Raw genomic sequence first — 25,033 nt, forward strand, 5'->3', positions numbered from 1 at the left:
CCCAATATGTCCATTACCTTGTTACTTATATGTCACCTACCATGTACCAGACATTTTACTTGCAAAGTTATTGTGAGTATTAAATTAGATAATGCACATATTTGATGTTTAATAAGCAGTAGCTGATGTTGTTATAATACTTAAACTTCCCTACAACCCTATGATGTAAGTAAGCATATATGATCTGCCTTTTAATACTTCAGGAAACAGCCTGAGAAAGGTCAAAGTGACTTGATAGAGAATGGCATAGTCAAGATGCTAAATAATAATTGTTTCACTCTAAAATCCAAGATCTTTCAGTGTAGAATACAGCCTGTTTATGAAATAAAAGGGAAGGAGGGAGGGAGGAAGGAAGGAAAAGAAGACAGGAGGGAGGGGAGAAGAGAGGGAGGAGAGATATAAAAAAAGAAGAAAGGAAAGAGGATTGAGAGGATTTTTCTTTTAAACCTACTTAAACCTGATCCTTGCAAAATTCCTCAAGCAACATCATTGCATCACTTTCCATATAGGACCCACCTCCACCTAACAGTTAAGATTTATGAAGGAATATTATAACAATGATCAAAAGCCTGATCTCACTGAGCTGTGACATTGCTTGGGTATCATAACCAGCATGAGGCTCGATCCACAGAGTCTTCTTGCTGCAGCATCATTGATGGGCTTGTTCTGAATCTGTTACCTTTATCCTGGCTCTGGTGAGATTTCTCTGGCTTGTTGGTGTTGATCCCTTCATTCTTGTGGGGGATGGTGAGTCGAAATGCTCAGTCAAGTCTTTAGCAAACTGAAGTTAAGGATCTATATGAAAAGTCATAGAAGTTTGTGGGGGGGTAGGGGAGGAGGCATCATCAATTAGCTGCTTACATCTGGTTTACAAACAGCCTTTCTACACAGAAGACACAGGAAAAATGGATAAGATCTAAACTGTCTAACACCTAGTGGCTGTGAGATTTATCAGGCCAGATCAATGCCATCTTTATTCGCCTCCCAAAAGAGAAAACCTCTAAGAAAATGCTTCCCCATCAACAATACATTCTAGGGAACTCAGAAATGAAGCTGAGTCTCATACTTGCTTTCGGAAATGTTCTTGGAGGATTCAAAGATAACATATGGCCTCTGATGTAACCATCTCGGTCAGACCTATACAACCATATTCTTCCTTCATTGAACACATACTAGATGCCAGGCACTACATGGAACTCTACGATTGAATTGTTAACTACACAAAAATGATATCTGCCCTCTTGGGCCATATAGTCTAGTATGAGAACAGGTAATTGAATAATCACAGAAATATATAGATGAGTATACACTATCATATCCCTCTTGAAGAAAATAATCAGGTTTTTTTAAAAATTATATAATGAGCAAATTTTTTAAAAGAGGTATAATTGAAATTTTGGCTGTAACAACCAAAAAGCTACTAATAAGTCCCCAAAAGATAGAGCTTGCTGGGTTGATGAAGATAAAATTATTCTTAAGTGTAAGCTTGTCCAGTAAGAAAGGCTATTTTCTCATGTACTGTATTTCTTTCCAAGAAAAAAGTGATGTAAAAACTCATTCTGATATTTATGGCTACTAAATGTTATCTGTTTATTTTGTGAGAATCAGTGAAGTACAAATACTTTATTTCAGAGAATTATGAAAGTTTAAAGTTGGAAAAAGGTTTTGAAAGTAAATCCTATCCCCCTTTATAGTTTCACAGATGAGGAAACTAAGATCCAGAAAAAGCAAGTGACTTACTCGACATCACACAAGTATGTGTGTAAGAGCTGGAAGTGAAACTTGGGTTTCCTCATTCAGGCTTCTTTCCTCCAAACCAAGTTACAATAAACCCTTTATTTTTTTGTAAGGGTGTTAATTACCCAACAGGTCAGAGTTTGCTTTTAAAATTCCCCCCTCTCTGTCCCTCATACACACACACACACATACAGAGAGAGAGAGAGAGAGAGAGAGAGAGAGAGAGAGAAATAGAAGAATATGCTTAAGGCAAAAGCTATCAACTAAATAGCAATCTAGCTTTCCACTACTAGACTTACACGACAAACAGAAAAAAAATATGTGTTCTTTGTTAATTCAATCCCTAAATGAAGCTTTCAGACAAAGTCCAGTCAATTACCCTAGATTCTTTGCTGCCTACTTGTGGGTTTGTTTGACTTTATACAGAAAATGGTTTAGTTAGTTCCACATAAAAGCCCATGTGGAAAAAACTGGAACTTTTTCAAAGACTCAAAATATTACATTATTACACTCAGTCTTTGACAAGCAAAACTTTCCCAAGGTGACATTCATGGACTTTCCATACCGTGGTTTCAGAATGTGCCTTAGCAACTTAATTTATTTTATATATTCAAATAGCATAGGCTTAGGTGATTAAGAAAAAAAGACAATGCAAAAAACAAAAAATTTAAGTGTAGACTTCTTCAAAATCAAGGTAGGAGTTTAATATGTATGATCCACATTCTAGAGCTAAAGACTCTTTTAAATCTCCTGAAATTTGGCATCATCTTAACTTGAATCATCTGCTCAAAGCAGGGACAGGAGTAAGAGATGCCAGAAAACCTCATCTACTTACCAAGGGTGTACACCCTTTCTCATTAGTGTGAGCCTGTCATGAAAATTTAACCAAGCATTTTTTTTTCCCCTAGGCTTAAGTTTTCTCATGGAAACAATGAAGAGTGGATAAATTACCTTGTTAGTTCTTGCAGCATCAGAATAGCCTGTTCTTTTTAATTCCCACTTTTATTATTTGCTCCAAAATCTAAATAAGACTCAACATATGTCCCAGGGACAGAGAGAACTGGCCTAAGAATAAAGCACAAGGAAAAGGAGGCTTCAGGTAAAAATCTCAAGGTACACAAGGATCACATGTTTTAGGAAAAAAGGCTCGGTGCTCTGTGATGAGCTGGATGTATGAGATGGGGGCGGGCGGAAAGGAGGCTCAAGAGGGACGGGGTATATATATACTTAGAGCTGATTTATAGTTGTAGAGCAGAACTAACACAACATTGTAAAACAATTCTATTCCAATAAAAAGAGAGAGAAATTATATAAGTGACACTCAGAAGTTAAATATATCTCAAGATGCTGGTAAAACTGTACTCTCAAAATACAGATTTCAAGGTGATAAAAGCATTAAATATCTACAGATTTTTTTTTTAACGAACTACTGTTGTTTGTGTACTGATCAGTTTTCTTGAATTTATATGAATAATATCAGAACTTCAAGTATGTTTGAAGAATTTGAAAGGAGAATATCATTCCTTTGCTCTATGAGAATTGCATTAATTTAGGTAAACCACACTTCCTGGTATCCATTTATTACATACAATATAATAACATTATCACTAACCTTAACACTCATACCAAAAATGCCTTACATGAAATATTATAAATTAACTTCTAGTCTAAGGTTTTCCATTATAATTGCAGAGATGGAATTGCAGGGCAAAAGCAATAACTGGAACCAATAAATGAGAACAATTTCTCTTCATGAGAATGATTTACCTTAAAGAGCACAAAAATATATTCTTTTAGCTTAAAAAAAACTTTATAATAGTTTTTATAGAAAACAGTAACTCTCTGATAAAATATTAATATTCTTTGCATTGATTTCAGTAGCAAACAAGAAAAGTTGACAATGCAGTTCCAGAAAATAAGGTGATTGCCAATTGAACATATGGGAAAAGAAAGTATCCATTTCACTGAAGGAACATACAGAGTCCTTTTAAGATAAGTACATTTAAAGAAAACCGTTTTGAACAACACTACTTCCATTGTACGCTTTTGGCTTTCTTTCACATCACTGTGATTTTACAGATGCTCTTAGTGCCAGTAGGGGAATCTATACTGGAAATTCTTTCTTTGCCACTTGGCAGAGTACACATAGTAAATAAGTAACAGAGTTAAGATTTTATTGTTGGTTTTTATGTGTGACTGGCTGAAAAGACAGACTTTTACCATCATGTTCGATTATACCGAACAAAAATAAGGAGAAACAGCTAAGAAAAAAAAAAAAAAAAGACAAGACCAAAGGAAAGGAAGAACAAATTAAAAAATTAAAATTTCTTTTTGAAACAACACAGCAGGAATAGAGGAGCTGGTCAGCAGGGAAGTTGTTTCATTCGTTACATATGTTAGCAGCATTGTTACATGTTATGTGTGTAATCCAGAAATAGGAACAAAATAGTGGAATGAACACACACTCCCTCCCACTCTGTCTCTGATATGATCAAAGAAATATATTCATAACAGCGCTGGAGAACAAGAAAGAGTAATGTCAACACCAAAGAGGAAAATCATCGTAAGAGATACAGAGCAGAGAGGTTTGAATTCTCGGGGAAGCAAGACCAGAGAATAGCATACAGGAGAGAAGCAGTGTGGAATGAGAGTGATTACAGGGAACTTCAGGCAGAAGGAGGTCAGGGAGCAATTGTCACAGTGATTAATTGGGGCAGTGCATTCAAAGGAACTAGGCTTGTCAGTCTGCCCCCCACCTCCTGAATACATGGAGCAAGACACAGTAGTGATTGCCCGCAGGCTAAAATACAAGACTGTGGGCTCTGAGACCAAAGAGCTGGGGCAGTTCATTGTCACAAGCAGCTAGTGATATTCACATGTCCTCCTTGCAGGATGTCTCCTTCTACCTCCACAATCGCTGAGATGAGCTCTATAATCTGAGCCAATTTCTATTAACATGGGAACAAGTTATTCAAACTTATATACCAACGAAACTAAGAAGCTGAGATAAGGAAAGATGTGGGATATAAGAAAGCATGGTAAAAGAACAAAAGAAACAATTAAAAGTGTATTGTTAAGCTTAAATCTTTTATGCTTAATAGAAAAAAAATTTTTACTAAAATTTCAAATGATCTCAAATTGGGAAGTGATGAAACACAAGGAAATGAAACAGTATTAACATTCTTATTTTGTTTTCTGGGAGCATATAATGCTGATGAGCTCTATATGTTGTCCAAACCTAATTATGTTTAAAGCTATCTCTTAAGAATTTAGGAAACTCACTGGCAGTCCAATGGTTAGGACTCTATGCTTTCACTGCCAAGGGCCACGTTTCAATCCCTGCTTGGGGAACTAAGATCCCACAAGCCACGTGGTCTCGCCAGAAAAATAAAATAAAAATAAGTAAATAAAAAAAATTTAAAGGTAAATCTACTGATTAAACATAGTGAGTTAAATACCCATATTCATTTTGTTTCCTATTTCCTTTGAAATGCTTCTAAAATCTTTAAAGGAAATTAAGTACACACATGTGCACACACTCACACTCTAAATCAATAATATTGATAGCAAAGAACTGAGGAGTAAATGTTAGCAAATGAGGTATGCAAAACAAAGAGAGAAAAGGAAAACAGTTGAATAAGTGGTAACTTATTTGATAGATTAGATAAAGCTAAATTTTATGCCTGAAGAGAGGAATGCTAATAGGAAATAAGACAACTTGTGCAGAAGAAAGCCAGAATACTTTAGGATCTGAAGGTTCCAAGTATCTCTGAAGATACAGATGATAGGGTGAAACCAGAGAAAGGAATCTTCGAAGAAAGTCTAAATAAGGGGCAGTCAGACCCCCAAAGTCCTCCCCTATACCAACAACTAGGTGAGTACCTCAACATATCTAAAAAAGATAGTAGAGCTAGAGAAACTACATTTTTTTTCTATTAAAATACATCACAATTTCAATTGACAATTACAATACAAATTCAAGACCACAGGGTTTTTACTTAACCTCTTTGATCTTATACTTGAACGACCTTCTTCCATGCAAAAAATCTAATTCCCAACACCAGCATGGTTTCTCATTGTTTTATTCCATAGTATATACGTAGTATTCCCTGGTAGCCCAGCTGGTAAAGAATCTGCCTGCAGTGCAGGAGACTAAAGTTCAATCCCTGGGTCGGGAAGATCCCCTGAAGAAGGAAATGGCAACCCATTCCAGTATCCTTGCTGGAAAATCCCATGGACAGAGGAGCCTGGTGGGCTGCAGTCCATGGGGTCGCAAAGAGTTAGACATGACTGAGCAACTAACACACTGTACACAACAGTGACAAGGGGAGGGAGAGAAGGAGAGAGAGAATCTAAAACAATAACAATACTATCATCAACAATTAAATTAAAAAACACAGTTTAAAATTTTTTTGACATTTCTCCCCCCTTAGGGTATTTCTGCAGATGAGTTAGCCACTTGAAGTACTCTCTCTGAGTTTATGCCATTAATTTGAGACTCGTGTTCATTTGTGCCATCTTGCTTTCAATTTTTAAAGACTGCTTTGTCTTGAGATTAGCTTTTTTAGAGTCATGTAAAATGTTTGTGTGTTTTTTTAAATTTAAATCAGAAACAAAATATATTCACACATTTAACATCTAACCCTGTCCCCTCTGACCTCATTTCCTCTCTCACTCCCTCAAAGTATCTTCTTCCTGAGTCTTTGTTTTAATATAAGCAAATTTATATTCAGATTACCTTATTCTCAAAGCAGAATACCATAAACACTTCTTGCACCATGGTTTTTTTTAATTAACAATAAATCATAGAGATCATTCCATAAACTTACTGATTTTTAAAAAGTGTGTTATTTTGTAGCCCAGGTGAAAAATTTGGCTATAAAATAGGAGCATTAGTGGCCAGCTGCTGGGAAAAAAAGAAGATTTAATCCAAATGTTTAAAAAAATATGCAGATTTTTGGAGCTTTGTAGTAAACCTTCAAAAAATGACTCACCAAATTCACAGCATCGTGCTGGGAAAAATTAGAGTAGGTGGCTTTGCTTCTGAGAGGCATACACAGTGTACAATTTTACCATGCAAAATGCTTCTGCTACTACAATTTTCCTTTGCTTTGCCTTTTTGAAAAGTAATGTTCCTTTCTATTTTAGCAGCACCATTTGCATTCCTATTATTCACATTGAACTGGGATTTCCATTTTTATCTTCCTTTTGTTACTTGTTTTCATTCCAGCACTTTCTCTTCTTGCTCTTTGCCTTTCTTTATCTTGCCCTTAAATGGAGGCCTCATGGTATGGGAGAAGTGCCATGACCTTATCCACCGTCATACCAGGCCTTGTCCCAATTTAAATAAGATAAGTTCCCCTAAACCACTGCCAACAAAGCTAAGATGTCCCACACACATCTGCTATGGAAACACCTTCATGACTAACAGTCTCTCAAATTAAGGCATTTAAAAATCTAAGCAAGAAGTGGTTTTCTTTTTTTTTTTTTAAACATATCCTGCAGTTAAGAAAAAAATACACTAATTTTCCAAAAGTTGTGAGTTGCTATACTAATATATCCAGCTTCTCTGAGAAGTAGAATCTTAAACAACCCTGATTCCAAGGTATATACATAATAAAAGCAAGAGTTCATGAACACTCACCTATGTCTCTGAACAGCCTCTGTTCTCTTCTGTTGTACATTTATATGGTCACACGTTTGAGCTGTGCCAAGTTCTTTCCTTAGAATAGAAGTGTGGACATTGAAGACCCTGTATGATTTGGATGCCGCCAAATTACCAGATGTCCCACCACTTTCCATCTCACACTATAACGGCAAGTTATTGATTCATAGACTTCTACAGACCCACAGGCCATTTTGCCTTTGTTCAAGCTATTGCCTTTGCCTGAGAAGACTGGGTCTACTTTCCAGGTGAATCTCCCTTCCATTCTTAAACACCTTGGGCAGGCACTTCCTTCTCTAAGATTTCTCTAGCATACCCTTTTCTCCTGCCCAGGGACAGCTGATTATTTCCTCTTAATTTCTTACATTCCCTTAGAACTGGGGCCATTTAGAGGGAAGAAGAGACAGTGTTTTATTTATTAAGTTCCCCAACCCCTGCCCCCATACCCAACAAGTATGGGTTCTGCTCAATAAAAGATGCTGAATTAAATGACTGAATGAGTAAATGGGCATGTGATGTCCTTTGTTTTATTGTTTAGTTGCTAAAGTGAAAGTGAAAGTCGCTCAGTCTTGTGCGACTCTTTGCGACCCCATGGACTATACAGTCCATGGAATTCTCCAGGTCAACACTGGAGTGGGTAGCCAGACAGCCAACCCTCTCAACAATCCTCTGTATCCATCTGGGGCCTTCATATATGATTCTACCATGCCGCTAACATCAGTCCGGTCTTGCTTCTGCCATGTCCCTCTAATCTTCACTTTTCATACCCTGCCTTCCACTCCAAACTGAAAGCTGGCCTGTCCAATAGGTGATGCCTACAGATCTCAAATGGCAAGTTGCTAATCTGATTAATTTATCTATTCCAAGGAGGAAAGACTAGAATGATGGCTCCCTGGCCGACTAAAACAATCACCCAGATGAAATTATGAATGGCCCTGTTCTTACGTGATGCTATTCATTAGGTCTTAGTTTGACAAAGGATCTCTCTGTCCTTTTTAAAGCATCTTCCTGATTCCAGTGATGAGGCAAATTTTGGAACTGCCCAATGAGACGCACAATCACAAGGATGGATACCATCTTGCTCTCTAAAAACACACCCACTGTGTTGTCCATCTCCTGGATGGCAAAGCAGTGACTCTGCAACTCAGCGAAGACAGAAGGGAAACAATTTCCTTTGTAACTGACTAGCAGAAGTCATTCCTATTCTAGTTATGCCTTCAGAATCTCCAAATGCAATGAATTAATTTTGGGTCAGCTCCCTGACCACAGAAGTGAAAGTCTATTCCTTATTCCATTTGTGTCTCTGTAATAGATGTGATTTTTAGGCTCAAGGTCATTTGGAAACTGATATCGTGTAAAAAAGTCAGCTCTAAGCCCTCCAGTCCCCTACTGAAGGGATGGATCCAAAGGCAGGAATCCCAGTCCCTAGGATGATCGCTCTTACTCTGCCTGATCTCAGTATCAGCTGTCATCACACCTTTCTCCGGCAGCCACTGTTCCTCTCCTGACTCTGTTAGCTGCAGGTTTTGACAGAGCAGACTTCTCCTGTGCTAAACAAATGACTTTTTTGAGGCATATTTCCCACTCGCTAATACTCTGTGGGCTTCCAGTAAAATTTTAAGTTTGCCACATATCCCAAAGGCATTAAAGACCTAATTTTAGAGAAGACGGCAAGGGCAACTGGGAAAACCCATCCTTAACCGTAAGAGTAACAAAGGAGGAGGTGGCCGCGGCCCACTTCCTCAGTCTCGCAGAGCAGCATCTTTATGAAAAATGAGCTCAGCTGTTCACAGCCCAGGGAGGGACTGCTATCTACCACATCACAGCCGGCAGAGAAGAACAGGATGTTATGAGTACAGCGTGAACCTCACAGCCAGAGTCAAAACCATACCCGGCGCTTCCCAGGCACATGTTTACCTTGTTTTCTTCAAACTTCAAGAGAAAACTCTTCCGTTCTGTAAAAGGGTAAGAAAACGCTACCCGGGGAATAGGGCAGCGCAGAACTGATCCATCTCCTTGTTTTCATGTCATTATTGAAAAGAAAGCCCACTCTGGTTTATGACAACGGAGCGCCAAAGTGGCCGGTAGCGCCTCCTTGACTCTTGAAGGACCCACACTTAAAAGCCCACAAGTCTGCCTGTCTGTGGCCCAAGGAGCCCCAAAGCACTTGTGGGAGATGCACCTGCAGGTCAGCTCGTCTCTGCCAGACTCTTTGACTAAAACATGAAGACAGTTAAGAGCCTTTCGTTAAACATTGTTTGGTAGTCAGAAAACAAAACGAAGTGATAGCAAGAGGGCCCTGACCATCCCTCTGAAGGCGAAGAAAGTTTAACCCCCTAAAACTGGCCATGCTGATCAAATACTCATTTGTCATCCTCGGTACCTCCCTTTGTAAAAATGAACAGCCCACTAGCTGTCAGGCCTACCTTTCATCCAGTATCCCTGCAAAGTTCAGAGTATGCTTGTTAGGAATGCAGGGCTTTAGACATATCTGCGTTTGAATGTGACGCTACTACTTGCTGGGGGATCTTGTGCTAGTTAGTTAACCTTTCTGAGCCTCAGTTTCTTTTCTTTAGTTTTTTTTTTTAGTTTCTTTTCTTAAAAAGACAAAAATCTATCATAAGAATTAAATAGGAGAATCTATATAAAGGATTTACACAAGATCTGCTCTTTGGGGAGTTCTCAACAGGTATCATTGCTTCCCAGATGGCATAGTGGTAAAGAATCAGTCGGCCAATGCAAGAGACACGGGTTCGATCCCTGAGTTGGGAAGATCCCCTGGAGTAGGAAATGGCAATCCACTCTGGTATTCTTCCCTGGAAAATTCCACGGACAGAAGAGACTGGTGGGCTACAATCCATTGAGTCTCAAAGAGTCGGACACAACTGAGCACACACACACAGTCAATAGGTGTTATTATTATCATACTAGTATGTGAATGAGGACCCAATAGGTTGCAAGTGAAAAACAGCTCTAATACAAGCTGACTTGAACAAAGAAAAAACAAAACAAAAAAATAATTCCCACACACCGTGGCCACTCTGGTCCAAGCACACCCTGATCTGATGAAGCCCTAGGACTTGATTTCCTGCCCCGACCCCTCCCTGCCTTCTTCTCTCTGCCCTGCCCTGTGGCCTTCACTCTTCTGCAGGATCGTCCTAATTACTCAGGCCTGGGTCACGTGTTTGGCTTGGACAGGAGGGTGATGCCCGCCCTCCAGCCTCACAGAATCTGCGGCCACTGAGGCCACAAGAAGGCGCTTCTCCGAAAGAAGATGAAGGCACCCTCCTACCCAAGAAAAGGGGCATGGATGCCAAGTAGCTACCACTGCAGTTCCCAAACTAATTTCTCTTTTGTTAAAGACTCTTGCCTGTGAAGAGGGGATGTGCAAACTTAACCTTCAAGTTGTGACAGCAAGGTCAGAGGGAGTGGAGCAAGTTCTCTCAGCTGCCTCCTAAGATGCAAGACAAGAATGACAGACCCGTAATCTCTCGAGATACTGGGTTGTCTTAGGTCCTCAGGGGGGGCAGATCCTTCATTTTGGGGCTTCCCTGGTAGCTCAGATGGTAAAGAATCTGCCTGCAATGAGGGAGACTGGGGTTTGATCCCTGGGTTAGGAAGATCCCTTGGAGAAGGGAATGGCAACTCACTCCAGCATTCTTGCCTGAAGAATCACATGGACAGAGGAGCCTAGTGAGCTACAGTCCATGGGATCGCAGAGTCGGACATGACTCAGTGACTAAGCACAGACCCAGAACAGGTCCCCAAGGGCCACTCTGGGAGTGAAAATACTGTTGGTGACAAGTTAAAGGTTACTTATAAACTGGCTTTTCTTGCACACTCTGTGTAAGATTGGAATGTTTTAATTGGTTCTGATTTAAATTTGTTTTATCTGTAGATTTTGTAATGAAAAGAAATTTGTCAATGTGGTATCTTCTTATTTGGCCCTAATTAAATGTCACTTGAAAATTGTGTCCCTTCATCCTAATGTCCCTTCATTCTAGCATTTCATCATTTGCTGAATAAACAGCAGTGCTAAAAATGTCCCCAGGTTTTTAACACGCTTGCCAAAAAAGATTACAGCTTCTTAAAGAAAATTTAAACAAACTTATGCAACATATTGGGCTTCCCTTGTTGCTCAGCGAGTAAAGAATCCACCCACAATGTGGAAAACCTGGGTTTGATCCCTGGGTTGGGAAGATCCCCAGGGGAAGGGAAAGGCTACCCACTTCAGTATTCTGGCCTGGGGAATTTCATGAACTGTATAGCCCATAGGGTCACAAAGATTGAGTGAATTTCACTTTCACTCTCATGCAACATATTTCTTCTTATGAAAGCAATTCTGTGGATAGTTCTAGAAAGTCAGAGGCTACAAATAAGCACACAGAGACTGTATTATCATCCTCCAGAGAAGCTGTGGTTAAACATCTTTATGTTTAGCCTGTCAAAGCCTTTCTGATGACACCTTGGCTTCTGGAATATTTTAAGCTGAAGGAGTTTGGAAAAGAAAAAAAAGGAAACTGGAAGATCACCCTGACCTCTTCCTCTTTCACCTTTCTTCCCCAAAGTGGCCATAAAACCCTCCAGTGAAAGGGCTCCCCCCACACCCAAAGGAAGGGAGCATCCTTATCTCTGGAGGCAAGAAGACACCATGAAGAATCCTAGCAAACTGGCTTTGCTAAGTTTCCCCAGTTCTGTGCAGGCTCCTCATACTCTTTAACTTATCTTGTCCTCTTTAATGAAATGAGGATAAAATATTCAAGTTTGTTTTTCACTTGGGTGTTCATTTCCTTATGAAGGCTGCAGTATCATGTAAAGCTTATGTTAAATAAATGTGTTTATTTTTCATAAATGTGTTAATAAGTGTGTTAAATAATGTGTTTGCTTTTCTTCTGTTAATCTTTGTCAGTTGAATTTTCAGGCCCAGCAAGGGATCTTAAGAGGACTGAGAAAAACTTTTTTCTCCCAATACATATGTAGGTGAGTTTTTTTTTTTTTAATGATATTTTACTCTTTTATAAGCTGCTTGTTCCACTACTCCATATATGGAAATTACTCAATATTACTTCTACTAAATTCTTCATATTGAATGTTCTTAACCTTTGAGATAGAGAAGTTTATGCTGGAATCCCCTGAAAATATTGAGCATATAGACACTGTTTTCTGAGGAAGTGGTTGATCACTTTTATCAAGCTCTCCAAGCTCATCGGAAATTTAAAATTAAAAACCCAGTCTTTTACATCCTCGTTTTATATGGTAGAAACAGAAATATCTGCAGGGAAATAAACAGATAGATATCATGATTTGTTTAACCAAATTAGTCTTATAAGACATTTAGGTCCATTCCAGTTTCTGGCTGATATAAACAATACACAGTGAATACAACTATTGCTTTAAAGTTTAACCACATAACTCTGTATTTTTGCTGCAAGACTGCAAGACATGAAATGGCTGAGAATTTTTTAAGTGTGGAGTAACACAGATGGACAAATTGTCACAGCTCTTAGGAGATGACTATCTACCCTAGGGACCCCTCATTGCTAGAACACCACCACCCAATACCCTAGAACTCTTACAGAGAAAACCCATTCTCCTGCAAGTACCAGCTACTCAGGGAAAGGAACGATGTTCCCCATCTTTGTCTGGCTTTGTTTCTTGACTTGAAGTCCTTCCCATCCCCCCAGGGCAGAGCTGCGGCAGCTCTCTTTACATTTTTTTTGCAGGGACACGTGGGCAAGCCCAGGCAAAGCCAAAGAGCACACTGCTCATTGATCACAGACTGGAGCGTTTGGTGATCCCCTTTGGGGAAAATAGAATGATTCTGAGAGTTGGGTCACCACCAATGGAAAAGTCACACAGAAGGGGGCCACAGGAACCTCGCTCCTAGTAGTTTCAGAGGCGAGGAGGAGGGAGGAGGCGGAGAGCAGGTAAACAAGCTGGTGACAGAAAATCAGGGTTTCTACTGAGTTTGCTCCTAAGCATGGAAAAGTCCCTCCAAAGCAACAAAACGGCCCAGATGTTAGTGGTGGTTTATAATCTGAAGCTGAGCCCATAGGAATTTGCCTGTTCTCATTGTGGGAAGATTTAGTTCGGCCTCTCAAATGGTATCCTCACAACAAAACAACAGCATGAACAAGCAAGCCCTTATCAAGGGTTTTCTGATGACCTTCTGGAAGGAATTACCAGGAGTGCCCCCTCCCTTCCTTCAGATCTGAAATTTCCTTGGCAAAGACTTTGGCCCAAACTTGCCATAAAGCTACTGTGCTACCTCCAGATTACAATCTCTGGTAAACAGTGATCCAGAGTTTTTGCAAAAGCCTCTCGAGTAACACACCGTCTATATCCTTCCTACGAGCTCTCTCTTTAGAAGCCCACTGTGCGTTATCATGCTTTCACAGATGGGAGAAACGAAAACACAAAAAGATCAAACGGCCTATCTAAGATGACCTAGCAAGTCATCCACCAAACACATGACTCCCGATCACTCGTGACACAAAAGGCTTCCACTGACAGCTCAGTGTCTGTGCAGAAAAATAAGGGGAATCGTTTCTTGGCCCCAAAAGACCTCACGATGTTCTGTGAGGATGGCAGATTCAATCAGACCCTCATTAACTGGATCCAAATCAGGCCTGACAGAGAGTCTTCATTAGACCCAAAAGTCCTGTCTGTGGTAGATCCGAGTCTCCCAACTTGTTCATATTACAGCAAACCGACTGTTGTAGAGTCAGGGAAAGCTCTCCACAAAGTGCTTACAGATGACAGTCATCCTGGATGACATAAAAAGCTGAAGTTCAAAGCGGGTGGGGGTGGGGGGAGATAATGCAGCAACGGCAAAGCCAGTCCAAAGAAAGGGCCTCTCAAACGGCCTAGAAATGGGGAAAGGAAAACCCACTTATTTCAATGAACTCACAACAACAACAAAAAATTACAAAGACACTGTTCTATCATGGAAACTAAGCTTCTTTTCTGAAGCTGAATTTCATGTCAGCTAAGTTCCATTTCATATATTTTATATTCCCAGGTCAGAGAAATGGCACCTTCTATATCTGAAAGAGTTCAGCTAACCTCAAATGAGCCATTTTCTTCTTTTCTTCGCAATGGAATCAAATTCATCACTTTTTTCTAACATGGTGCCAGTGAGACCAGCCTTTCAGATAAGCAGTCCATGGCCATTGAGTTAATGTGACTTGAGAGGAGCCAAAAAACTTGGCTGCCAAGGTGCCTACAGCTTCCACCATAAAAGTCACCCCAATGAATGGGGCATTGCATTTCCAAAATGCTCCTGTCACAAATACTAATGTAGGTCTCACACACTGCCCAGACCATCTCAGTCACTCAGTGTTTATTGAACAAATAAAAGAATGACTGTTGCCTGCAAAGGATAATAAGCTGTGATTATATTGGTTAGATTCTATGCCAAATATATGTGAGTCTCTGAAACATATTAACTCATTTGCTCCCATTCCCTTGGCCTCCCCTCTACCACAAGGCATCCATTCCCAAGACCCACAGTGGATGCATAAAACCATGGATGGTACTGAATCTTCTCTATATTATGTTTTATGTTTTTTCCTTTACATACATACACATAATAAAGTTTAATTTACAAATCAAGCACAGTGAGAGGTTAACAACAACAATAATGAATGGAACAATTATAACAATATACTGCAATAAAATTTATGTAAATGTGGTCTCTTTCTCAGAATATCTTATTGGACAAATATAATGCCTTTTTCCATCTTAACTAAGCATTTATCACACTGTGGCCATGGCTTTTGCAGTTTAAGATGCTACAGCAAAACCAACAAATTTCTTTTTCTTTGTCATGATTTCACAGATAGAAGATAGATCTTAGCAACCTTGGCATAGGGTTCTTTTTTTCTTTCCTTATTAAGTGGAGAACTTTCACCCTTTTACTTAATGGAAGCACTTTACCCGCTTTTCTTCGGCATATCCGAATGACATCACTGGTCTTGTGCTTTGGGGCTGTTATTAAGTGAAATAAAAATGACTTGAACACAACAGTAGATCTGATAACCAAGATGCCTACTAAGTGACTAAGCTGTGGGATGGGTGGGACAAAGCAATGGTTCTTGGGCAGGATGGAACAAGCCAAGATATGAGGTTGCATCATGCCACTGAGAACGATGGCACGCAACTTAAAAACTCATGGTTTATTTCTGGGAACTTCCAATGAATGCATTCAAACTATGGAGTTTTCCAGGTGGCTCCGTGGGTAAAGAATCTATCTGCTTGCAATACAGGAGATACAGAAGACGCAGGTTCAATCCTGCGTGTGAGGAAGACTCATCCTCCGGGTGAGGAAGACTCCCTGGAGGAGGGCATGGCAACCCACTCCAGTACTCTTGCCTGGAGAACCCCATGAACAGAGGAGCCTGGTGGACTACAGTCCATGGGGTCTCAAAGAGTCGACACAACTGAGCATGCATGCATGTTTAAACTGCATTTGACCACAGGTAACTCAAACTGTAGAAAGTGAATCTAGATGCAGGAGAGACCACCGTATACGTAGCTATGAAGTAGATTCTCAAATGGGCCACATGCTAACAAGCCAGAGGATGCGCTTAGAGACATGGAACATCAGGAAGGAAAGCGGTTGACTGTGGCAATGAGACGTGAGAACAAGGAGCTGGAATGGTCCTGAGGTTTGGTCGTGTGAGAGGAGACCCAATAGGTAAGCCCAGTGTCTTTGCAGCCAGCACAGCCAAAGGCCTACACCATTCTCCTGGCCACCAAGCTGAAGAGTTTGTCCAGGCAGAGACACTACTGGTCAATGGTTATCACATAAGCTTGGGAGGTCAAACCCGTACTCTCCTGTTCCCAAGATTTAGAACAAAGTCCTTAACATTTGTTGCTCTGAAACGAACATAAGAACTCTCTCCTTGGGCTGTTGTAGGAATTAAATAATAAAGCCCTTAAAAGCATGCCTGGCTTAACCCAGGAAACACTCAATTCATGGTTGTTATTATTGTTTTCATTAACATCTCTGCAATCTACTCTTAGTGTAGTAAAGGATGTTCGGACTGAGCAGTTTATTTCCTACTGTTACAACTTCTATAAATACACAATAGAGAAATTAACCAACTACCTTGGTGGCCTCCAGGTCAGTTCTGTATGTCACATGAAAGTGACAGATGTGTGATTTTACCTCTCTACACCTGCCATAGACCTCTTCCTGCCTCAGCTGCTCAACAGAATACATAACAGTAACAGTATATGTCTCATTGTGTTGATGATGAAAGAAGTTTGATGAGTTAATGCTCAAATAGGTCTGGAACAGTGTTAGTCTCTCAGTCATGTCTTGACTCTTTGCGACCCCATGGATTGTAGCCCATCGGGCTCCTCTGTCCATGGAATTCTCCAGGCAAGAATTCTGAAGTGCATAACCTTTCCCTTCTCCAGGGGATCTTCCCAACCCAGGGTTCAAGCCTGGGTCTCCTGAATCCGGACAGATTCTTTACCATCTGAGACACCAGGGAAGGGGTTAGAACAGTGTCAAGCACATGATAAATATGATTATTATTTCACGTGTGCATCTCATGTTTTTCTAGAGATAAGGATGATGCTGATAACCCATTTTCAATTAAAAAAAAATCTACTATCACATGGATATTTCCCATACTTGATTCTTTCATTGTATAAAGTGAAGTCGTAACCTGTCTGATAATATTAGGTAGACTCTGTATCTTCAGCTTGGCATTCCCACTGAACTGATCTGAGTAATAAGTCCTCATTCGAAGTGTGGCTCTGGTTTGAAACTGCTGTTTAATGCTGCTGTTGTGATTAAGGTCACTAGGCGGGCTTCCCTGGCAGTCCAGTGGCTTATACTCTGCACTTCTACTGCAAGGAGAGCAGGTTTGATTCCTGGTGGGAAGCTAAATTTCACACACAAAAAAAACTTTGCCAGGGCTTGTCAAAGAGGGTTAGAGATGATCACTCAATTAATTGGTGGTCCTCACTTTCTGGGCATCCATCTAGAAATCAGGAAACTATCCAACTGCATTGCCCACAGTGACCCTTAGGCAAGAGACTGATGTGCCCATTTATTTCCAAATGGGTAAAATGGAAGGATTCTTTCCAATTCTGGGAAAACGCTTAGGCAGGAACAGGGTGATAGCAAAGGAAACAAGTTTGGGGTTTTTTTCCCCACTGAGTTTTAAAGTCAGTTTCCTGTGTAAACAGCGAGTGTTTTTTTTTTTTTTTAATTATTGTGTAAACCTATCTCATCTAATGCAAACAACTTAAAAAGCCCCAAATGCTTATTCCGAGCATACTTCTATAAAAGAAATGTACACTCATATGTCCATAAGACCGTGGGGATGGGTGATCTATTTCTAACCATTACAACTTGTGCACACACACAATAGATTAGGTGTGTTAACTCCTCGGCAGCTGCCGCCTGTGCCTAGTAGATGCACGTCTGTATGAAAGAGACAGCCGTGTGCATTTCACATTTAAATCCCTCAGTGCAGTTCCCGAGTTAGGGAAACGGCAGTGCTGTGTAATAGCCACAGCAGAGAGACGTCTGCTCATTGATAACGCAGATGACAACAGCAGGCATTCTGCTGTGTTGAAGGAATCCCAGGACTGGTTTCACCACAAGCAGGTTATTACAGTGAAACAAGGCTATTTTGTCCATTATGAGAAGCACTATCCTGTCCCAGTGAGTGACACATTCAGGGCTATTTACATTTCTGCAGACAACCAACAATAAATCAATATGAATACTCCTTCAAATCCATTTTCTTTTTTGAACAACAATGACTGTCCAAAATCATGGGGTTAAACAAGAATCTGAATCAAGCAGAAATAATAAAATATCCAGCATTTGGCCAATCCTATGTATGTTAAATCATTCATAAAGCATCTCAAAGCCCTGGCATAGAGTTCAGAGTAATCTCATTTTGAGGCCCTAGAATTTAAGATCCACCTCTAAATAATAACTGCAAGTAGCTACAGATATCATGTAATATGTTTATAAGTATTTACTACATGATGGAAAATACTGTATGTAGGTACTTATTCTTTGAGATAGGGCATTACCTCTTGTTGTTCAGTCACTTAGTCGTGTCCAGCTTTTAACAGCCCCATGGACTGCAGGACACCAGGCTTCCCTGTCTTTCACTACCTCCCGGAGTTTGCTCAAACTCATGTCCACTGAGTCGATGATATCATCCAACCATCTCATCCTTTGTCACCCCCTTCTCCTCTTGCCCTCAATCTTTCCCCAAATCAGGGTCTTTTCCAATGAGTTGGTTCTTCTCATCAGGTGGCCAAAGTATTGGAGTTTCAGCTTCAGCATCAGTCCTTTCAATGAATATTCAGACTTAGGATTGCCTGGCTTGACTTCCTTGCTGCCCAAGGGACTCTCAAGAGTCTTCTCCAGCACTACAACTTGGAAGCATCAATTCTGTGCTGATCAGCCTTCTTTACGGTCCAGCTCTCACACCCATCCATGACTACTGGAAAAACCATAGCTTTGACTATACAGACCTTTGTCAGCAAAGTGATATATCTGCTTTTAATTTGCTGTCTAGATTTGTCACTGAATCCTCACAATAACTCTGTGAGGCTGATACCATAATAATCTTCATATTAATGGCAAACTAAGACTTAAGGAAGTTCAGTAATTTGTCCAAGACCAGAAACTAGTGTATGAAAGACCCAGGTTTCTAATCCAGGATTCCTATCTGCACTAGAATGGAACTCTTTACTGTCACCTACACATCCTCTCTACAGAGATTCAGTGATGGGAATCAGATTACAGCGAGTAAAATATCTTAGGGACTCAGAATATTTTGCCTGAGTTGGATCAAAGATAAATATATATATATATATATTTATTATACATATATATATATAGTTCAACTTATGGGAATATACTAACTCCAATTTCAAAATCATTGTGAATGATCAAGTTATCTATAATAAATTTTATTATTCATTCACTTTTGCAACAAATATACTGAACAGTTAATAAGGCTCAGGCACATGCTAGAATCTGGAACTGCAAGCAATAATGAGACAGACATAGCCCAGATTTTACTTAATTTACAGTCCTCTAAATGAAAGAGATAATGGCATGAGACAAGGCTGCATAGTCAGGAAGGGCCAGATCATGCAGGGACTTGAAGACCATGTTAAAAATTTTGGACATTTTTAGGGCGCTGCCATGGCGGGCTTGCTGAAGAAGACCACTGGCCTGGTGGGATTGGCTGTTTGTGAAACTCCACATGAGAGGCTAAAAATATTGTATACAAAAATTCTTGATGTTCTTGGACACATCCCTAAAAATGCAGTGTATAGAAAGTATACAGAACAGATTACAAACGAGAAGCTGAGTATGGTTAAAGCGGAACCAGATGCTAAAAAACTGGAAGAGCGACTGCAGGGTGGCCAAATAGAAGAGGTGATTCTTCAGGCTGAAAACGAACTTAGTCTGGCAAGAAAAATGATCCAGTGGAAACCATGGGAGCCTTTAGTGGAACAGCCTCCAGCCAGCCAATGAAAATGGCCAATATAAACAGCATTAACTAACTTATCTGTTGATAGGAGAGTGATGTAATTAAATATTCTGTTATATGTTAAAAAATGTTTCCATATTATTGACATCTTATCATCAAGAAAACTGATACAGAACACATTTAAGTGACTTGTTAAAGTTGATGATTATGGTAATTTGTGAATTCAGTTTTTGATTTGTAGAGCATTCATTCAAATTATTTCAAAGGTAATTTTTTTTAAAGGTTGTGTTTTAAAACCTGTGTTCTTTTTAAAAAACAGGTTCCAATTAAATTTTTCCAAAACTTAATTGGAAAAATTCCCATAGATCTTCACTGTAGGGGCCATATTCGAAAGGTGATGTATTTTTAGTAGTATCTTCAACAGATGATTTAATTTTTTTATTCTGGAAAAACAGAAAAGATAATTATTATTGTTGTTGAAACAAATTAATAGGTCACTGTTTAAAGTGAAGCAGTAAGGAAAAAACCATCAAATTAGAATTCATTGTACACTTGGGAAAATTGATTTGGTATCTGAAAGAAAGATTTTCATTTATAGTAGTAGTTGGAAAAACTTTTCCTATTTTCTCATTTAAGGAAATTAGTTTTCTGGCCCTTAGTCTTTAGTTCTCTTGATAACCAAAGTATATCAGGATAGAGAGAGAATTTCTGTAAAAGAAGAGACACTAAGAGTTCCTAAAGTTTATCTGACATACAGATAGGCTTATATTCAAAACATCTTAGTTGTATGCTTATAACTTCAAAGTGGAATCGTTAAGTAGTTTTCACTAATTTTCAGTATAAGTGCAGCTGGGTATCAAACAGAAGATAACTGCTGTTCAAAGAAAGAAGCAGTTTGGTAAGTTTAAGGTTAAACAAAAATAAAATTACTTTTCATTTGTCAAAAAAAAAAAATTTGGACATTTTCTTAAAGTTAATGTAGAGTTTCTGGTGTTTGTCACGAAAAAAATTTACATATTAAAAATATTCATGTGTAAAAGAAAAAATTATCAAAAATATATGCCTATGTATCTTATACATATGTGTATATGCATAGGCTACCTCTGCAAAATAAACAGTAAACTGGCGAATGTGGTTGCTTCTTAGGAAGAAGTCCTTGGAGACTAGAAGGCTAATGGAGTAGAGAGATTGCTGATTGCATGCAAATTTGAATTTTCCTCTATGTTTTCTTATCTACATTTATACACTGTATTTAATTTTTTTTTTAAAAAGCAAATTGTTTTGAGTTATTCGTCTGTCCATTGTATGGAAAGAAACATTGAAGGTGGGAGATAGTACAAGGGGACAAAGTAAGAAGCTATTGCAACTGGCCAGGCAGAAAACATTGATCACTAGGCTTCTGATGGTACAGAAATAGAATTTGAATCTGTCTCCTAAGACTGAGGCTCGTGCCCTTTTGCACCACCACAGCTAAGCTTTGTGTTTTCAAGGGAGGCACACAGGCCAGGGTGAAGTGAAATGGCTACAGAGCCCAAGTCATTTCTGAGCATGAGATGCAACGTGGGGAGGTTTGAGAAAGAGCCAGAACTGAAGGAATGGTTATAAGAGGATGATGGGGGCCTGGGGAAAGGGAGCTAGTTTTTATTTGTGCAGAGGCACAAACTTATTTGATTTATCTGAGCTACCAATATCCTCAGATGTAAAATTATGCAAATGTAACACCTTTGAAAATGAGACTCTGCATCTGAGTTGAACTCTTGAGACCCCAGATTGTGGTGTGGAATGGGAGCCTTGAAACCTTCTAGCAGGCAGCCCACACCCAGCAGGAAAATGGGAAGCTGCATCCTACTCTTCCTTTGCAGGCTGACTTTATATTTGTGCTGTTGAACTGAATACTAGGCAATGTGTCCACATCACTGGCACAAGTAAAGAAAGAAATGATTAGTGAAAAAATGAATGAATGTCAGCAGCAATTTTAGCAATAACTATACAATATAGGGCTTTTCCTTGGTGGCTCAGATGGTAAGGAGTCTGCCTGGAATGCGGGAGACCTGGGTTCGATCCCTGGGTCAGGAAGATCCCCTGGAGAAGGAAATGGCAACCCACTCCAGTATTCTTGCCTGTAAAATCCCATGAACGGAGGCGCCTGGCTGACTACAGTCCATGGGTCACAAAGAGTCGGGACACGACTGAGTGGCTTCACTTTGTTTTGTATACAATATGAGTGCAGCAATTTTAGCAATAACTATATACAATTAACAAAAAGTACAGTGAATCTGGGGAGAACACATTCTGTCCAATGCAATAGGGAACTTTGTTTACATCATGCTTCTGTTTCACTCTGTTTAACCCTCCCCATCTCACAATTCACTTCCTCCGTAAAGTCCTATTCTTATCCCCCAGATCGAATGCAATCAGAACCTTTTATCATTTCATGATACTTCTCTTATCTCATTTATGGTGAATGAACCTAGTAGTGACAATCAATTTATCTGGAAATTGGGTTTGAACTTTTGGTCTAGGATTCCTACCTTTACAAGTTGGATGACCTTGGGTCATTTACATCACCTTTCTATGAATCCATTTCTTTATCTGTAAAGTGGGGATAATCATGTCAAATACTTAATAGTGTTGTTGTAAGGAATGAATGGGTTAATATATATTTATATTTATACATGTATATATTATTCATGTCTGTGTATATATTAATATATATGTATTTTACATATTAGAGAAGGAAATGGGAACCCACTTCAGTATTCTTGCCTGGAGAATTCCACAGACAGAGGAGCCTTGTGGGCTACAGTCCATGGGGTCGCAAAGAGTTGGACATGACTGAGTGATTAACACACACACATATACACATATACATATATATATACACACACACATTGTGCTTGGAGCACATCATAAGGGCTCTGTAGGAATTGGTTATTATGTGCGTGTGTGTGCATGTGAGCACTAGTATGTGCTCAGTTGCTTCAGTTGTGTCTGACTCTTTGTGACCCCATGGACTAGAGCCGCCAGGCTTCTCAGTCCATGGGATTCTCCAGGCAAGAATACTGGAGTGGGTTGCTATGCCCTCCTCCAGGGGATCTTCCTGACACTGGGATTGAACCAGCTCCTGCATTGCAGGCAGATTCTTTACAGCTGAGCCACTGAGGAAACCTATATATGTGTGTGTGTGTATGTGTGTGTATATATATATACATGGTTACTGAATATATATAAGCACATATATGTGTGTGTATAGTGTATATATATATATATATATACACACACACACACAATGTGCTTGGGGTACATGGTAAGGGCTATGTAGGAATTGGTTATTATTAATATTACAATTGTACATAATAGTTATTGGTATATTTGTTATATCCCTTATTTGGATTATATGCACTTTAAAATATCTGACTGAGATTCCTTCTGCAGCATAGTGTATTAGTCACCAATTGCTGTGTAACAAACTACCTCAAAACTTATCCATTTAAAATAATAAGCATTTATGATCTCAGTTTCTGTGAGTCAGAAGTCTGGGCATGGCTCAGAGTCTCTGGCAAGGCTGCAGCTGAGACCCTTGCCAAAGTTGCAGCCGTTTTAGGGCTCAGTTAGGGAGGGATCCACTTCCAAGCTCACACATGTGACTCTTGGAGTCCCAGGTCCACTGGGTGCTATCTGGTGACACTGGTTCTCTGCCACGTGGGCCTCTCCAAAGGACAGCTCACAACATGGCAGCTGACTTCCCCTGGAGCAGAGATTCTCAGAGAGAGAGAAAACAAAACAGAAGTCATCAGGTTTTTTTGGTAAGCTAACTTCAGAAGTGAGCACCCATCACTTCTGCTGTATTCTACTTGTTAAAGGCAAGTCAATATACCCAGCGTCTACCAGAGGAAGGAATGCCACGGAACTTGGACCCTAGGAGGCAGGGGTCCCCAGAGTCCATCTTAGAGGCTGTTTCCACACGTAGCAAGAAATTGGGGAAATGTGCGTTTGTTAAACATGGGTTATCCTTACTGATAACCCTTGTAATTCTGAAATCCAGCCATCCAACTAACTGAACAAGAGACCTGCATAGGCAATTATGCCAAAAAGAAACACACAGTCATTTTTTTTAGTCACTTAATAAACACAGGTTGATACCCAGGGTCATGTCCAGACACTGTGTGAAGAATTAAGGATACTAAGATTTTTTTAAAATGGATTTTAGAGCTGGATAGGATCTGACCCAACTTTCTCATTTAACAAATAAGGAATCTGAGCCTGAGAGAAGAAAAACCAGTTGTCCCAAGTCACACAGTAGCAAAATTGATGCCGAGACACACGTCTCCTGATTTGGGGCTTCCTTCTCCTCTGATGGAAAAGTGCAGGTTCCCTCCACACTCCCCTGTGCAACCTGTTCCCCCACTTCTATTTCTATGAATTAAACCAGAAAGAACTGAATCAGTGAGACACCCCTTTTCTTTAGATGCTTGTTGTTTAATCGCTGTCGTATTCAACTCTTTGTGGCTCTATGGACTGCAGCATGCCAGGTTCCTCTGTCCTTCATCATCTCCTAGAGTTTGCTTAGATGCTCATAGCTTTATCTAATTCAGTCATTCATACCAAGACAGTCTTCAAATAAAGACAAACTATAATCCCTGGAGTTCCTACATTCTTAACATAGATCTTCACTGATGCCATTCTTACCCATCTTCCCTTGTGCTGGCATTTCTCAGAAGCTTCACTCCATCACCTGACAGAGATAATGAGGGAGACATTACCTGAGTTAGACAACCTCTTGGAAAGGACCAGGCACCACTCTGCTGGAGGTGCAAACACAGACTGCCCCCCAAACCATCCACGCTACAGCTCCCACCTTTCACTTCCTTATTAAGGCGGATGTTCATTTTTTGCTTTGTTTTGCTTCCCTTCATCCAGAAAGCAATGCTTACATGTGTCAGATTCAACAATGGCAGGTACCCTTGCTGGGGAAAAAAAAATGAAATAACCCCCACCCTTTTCATGCCTGCAAATGGAATTCACTTCAAGAAGCAAATACAAGAATTTCATGTGATATAAATAGACTCCATCAATTCAAGGAGCGGGTGTTGAAACAGGAACACTGACAGGTAATTATCAAAAGCACCTTAGAAAAGCAAGT

General features: G+C 39.8%; 1 long non-coding RNA gene and 1 pseudogene across 1 annotated transcript in view; one reads left to right on the forward strand and one right to left on the reverse strand.

Annotated features, from left to right (window-relative positions):
* Positions 1-25,033, reverse strand: part of LOC139030909 (uncharacterized) — a 76,550-nt gene that overhangs the window by 24,011 nt on the left and 27,506 nt on the right. The window lies entirely within an intron of this gene.
* LOC139030805 (NADH dehydrogenase [ubiquinone] 1 alpha subcomplex subunit 5 pseudogene) lies at positions 19,595-20,018 on the forward strand (annotated as a pseudogene).

This window comes from Odocoileus virginianus, chromosome 24, assembly GCF_023699985.2.
Source record: "Odocoileus virginianus isolate 20LAN1187 ecotype Illinois chromosome 24, Ovbor_1.2, whole genome shotgun sequence".
NCBI classification, from domain to species: domain Eukaryota; kingdom Metazoa; phylum Chordata; class Mammalia; order Artiodactyla; family Cervidae; genus Odocoileus; species Odocoileus virginianus.